Genomic DNA, 3,466 nt, shown 5'->3' with positions numbered 1-3,466 from the left:
TCAAACCTTTCTAGGAGTAGAATAGGTCGGTCAATGATGCGCTCCTCGCCGAAACGAAGAGATCTCACCTCAGCTGCAAGCAGCCTTTACTTTCATTGTGCCCGCGGGTTTCAATCACCCAAAGACTCGCACACATGTTAGACTCCTTGGTCCGTGTTTCAAGACGGGTCGCATGAAACCATATGACCGCCAACAACCTTAGCACAATGTGTGCATTCATCCCCCCGACAGCCGGCCGCAGTTCAAACGCACTGCACGCAGTCCGCTATGGTTGACAACCGACTGGGAAGAGAGAAGCCAGCCCAAAAGAGCATGTGCCGCGACGCCTCTGTCGGACCCGAGCTCGCACACCACAAGCTATAATACTGACCGAAGCCAGCTACCTTCTTGCGGGGCTCTTCGCTCGGTTCCAACAGCTGTTGACGCACGCTGCCGGGAAATGCGACAAACAACTGCTAGTGACGAACACCAACGGTCCATTCGGATCCGTAAAACGCCCGTACCAGCTGCCGATCATCTGAATCTCGACAGCGCATTGCTAATTCCATGCGCTTCCCTCCTAACGGTTTCACGTACTATTAACTTTCTTTTCAAAGTGCTTTTCATCTTTCCCTCACGGTACTTGTTCGCTATCGGTCTCGTGCCAATATTTAGCTTTAGAAGGAGTTTACCTCCCATTTTGGGCTGCATTCCCAAGCAACCCGACTCATAGAAAGCGCATCGTGAACAGTACACAGTGCCACGCACGGGATTGTCACCCTCTACGATGTGCCGTTCCAAGCAACTTGAGCACTGTGTATCCGCCTTGAAAACGCTTCTGGAGACTACAATTCGCCGTCGCAAGCAACGGAGATTTTAAGTTTGAGCTGTTCCCGCTTCACTCGCCGTTACTGAGGGAATCCTTGTTAGTTTCTTTTCCTCCGCTTATTAATATGCTTAAATTCAGCGGGTAGTCTTGTCTGATCTGAGGTCAAAAGTTGGATTGCGCATAGCGCATTGTGAAGCCGAGCCAATGTTGCGTTGAGTTCCGAGACAGAAGGACAGAAGCAAGTTGAGCCTTCCGACAGAGCGCAACGAACGCGGTCGGTTTCAAGCACATGAAGAGGCAGTCGACTCGAACGGTCGGCTGGACTCTCTATTTACACCGAAGTGTATGGATTTTAACACGACACTCAGACAGGCATGCTCCCTGGGTATCCAGAGAGCGCAATTTGCGTTCAAAGATTCGATGATTCACTGAATTCTGCAATTCACACTACTTATCGCAACTGGCTACGTTCTTCATCGATGCACGAGCCAAGAGATCCACCGTTAGAAGTTGTCACGTTTCGTTTTTTCTCTCCTGCAAACGAGGAGTAGAAGTACTGGAAATACAAGTGTGTTAAACAAATTCGGGTTTGTCGCATGCGAGGCCGATTGAAGCATCGTTTAAAACCTAAGTTACCTCGCACGCTTAAGTACAGTTCACAGTGGTTTTGTCTAATGACAAACGGTAATGATCCTTCCGCAGGTTCACCTACGGAAACCTTGTTACGACTTTTACTTCCTCTAAATGATCAAGTTTGATCAACTTTTCGGCAATCCGTCACAACCTTGCGGCCACGATGGCGCCAATCCGAAGATCTCACTAAACCATTCAATCGGTAGTAGCGACGGGCGGTGTGTACAAAGGGCAGGGACGTAATCAACGCGAGCTGATGACTCGCGCTTACTAGGAATTCCTCGTTCATGATCAATAATTGCAATGATCAATCCCCATCACGTCGGACTTTCAAAAGATTACCCAAACCTTTCGGTTAAGGTTAAGACTCGCTGAATCCGACAGTGTAGCGCGCGTGCGGCCCAGAACATCTAAGGGCATCACAGACCTGTTATTGCCTTCCTGACTTTGGTTAAACACCAACAGTCCCTCTAAGAAGTCAGTCACGATTCTTGAATCGTGTGACTATTTAGCCGGTTAAGGTCTCGTTCGTTAACGGAATTAACCAGACAAATCACTCCACCAACTAAGAACGGCCATGCACCACCACCCATAGAATCAAGAAAGGGCTCTCAACCTGTCAATCCTTACTATGTCTGGACCTGGTGAGTTTTCCCGTGTTGAGTCAAATTAAGCCGCAGGCTCCACTCCTGGTGGTGCCCTTCCGTCAATTCCTTTAAGTTTCAGCTTTGCAACCATACTTCCCCCGGAATCCAAAAACTTTGGTTTCCCGTAAGGTGCCAACGAGGTCGTTCATTAACGCCCGCTGATCCCTAGTCGACATCGTTTATGGTTAGAACTAGGACGGTATCTGATCGTCTTCGATCCTCTAACTTTCGTTCTTGATTAATGAAAACACTCTTGGCAAGTGCTTTCGCAGTTGTTCGTCTTTCGTAAATCCAAGAATTTCACCTCTGACAACGAAATACGGATGCCCCCAATTGTCCCTCTTAATCATTACTTCGGTCCTAGAAACCAACAAAATAGGACCAAAGTCCTATTCCATTATTCCATGCTCATGTATTCAAGCGATAGCCTGCTTTGAACACTCTAATTTTTTCAAAGTAAACGTCGTAAATCCTACGCACACTCAATAAAGAGCACACGCAGTCTTTGCGAAGAAGAACAAACCAGTCAGTACACACCTTGCGGCGGACCAACTGGCCCATTCCGAAATCCAACTACGAGCTTTTTAACTGCAACAACTTTAATATACGCTATTGGAGCTGGAATTACCGCGGCTGCTGGCACCAGACTTGCCCTCCAATTGATCCTCGTTAAAGGATTTAAATTGTACTCATTCCAATTGCGAAGCCTATATAGACCCCGTATCGTTATTTCTTGTCACTACCTCCCCGTGTTGGGATTGGGTAATTTTCGTGCCTGCTGCCTTCCTTAGATGTGGTAGCCGTTTCTCAGGCTCCCTCTCCGGAATCGAACCCTAATTCTCCGTCACCCGTTACAACCATGGTAAGCCACTACCTTACCATCGACAGTTGATAGGGCAGAAATTTGAATGAAACATCGCCGGCGCAAGGCCATGCGATTCGAAAAGTTATCATGAATCACCAAGAAAACGAGCCGAAACTCGCATTGGTTTTTAATCTAATAAATACATCCCTTCCAGAAGTCGGGATTTTTCGCATGTATTAGCTCTAGAATTACCACAGGTATCCATGTAGTAAAGTACAATCAAATAAACGATAACTGATTTAATGAGCCATTCGCAGTTTCACAGTACAAGTGCTTATACTTAGACATGCATGGCTTAATCTTTGAGACAAGCATATGACTACTGGCAGGATCAACCAGGTAACTACGGTCGTGAAATAGCAAGCAGCTACATTCACTTAAACACACTACAACCTGCAATACGTAACGTGTTGCAGGCGCAGGCGTTCGTATCTACAATCGTCAACGTAAAATCGTAGCCAATTCTTTAGAAATAGCTGCAATTCATACGCTTCAGAGTGTTTGCCCTTCTAC

General features: G+C 46.9%; 2 non-coding genes across 2 annotated transcripts; both read right to left on the bottom strand.

Annotated features, from left to right (window-relative positions):
- Positions 1-1,166: 1,166 nt before the first annotated feature.
- LOC130614895 (5.8S ribosomal RNA) lies at positions 1,167-1,320 on the bottom strand. The gene has a single exon (XR_008975989.1). It is a non-coding gene; the product is annotated as a 5.8S ribosomal RNA (ribosomal RNA).
- A 173-nt stretch (positions 1,321-1,493) lies between these two features.
- LOC130656193 (small subunit ribosomal RNA) lies at positions 1,494-3,295 on the bottom strand. Its single transcript, XR_008984870.1, has one exon. It is a non-coding gene; the product is annotated as a small subunit ribosomal RNA (ribosomal RNA).
- Positions 3,296-3,466: the final 171 nt, after the last annotated feature.

Source organism: Hydractinia symbiolongicarpus, chromosome 1 (assembly GCF_029227915.1).
Source record: "Hydractinia symbiolongicarpus strain clone_291-10 chromosome 1, HSymV2.1, whole genome shotgun sequence".
In the NCBI taxonomy this organism is placed as follows: Eukaryota; Metazoa; Cnidaria; class Hydrozoa; order Anthoathecata; family Hydractiniidae; genus Hydractinia; species Hydractinia symbiolongicarpus.
The sequence above is the reverse complement of the archived record's forward strand: the minus strand, read 5'-3'. Positions and strand labels throughout refer to the sequence as shown.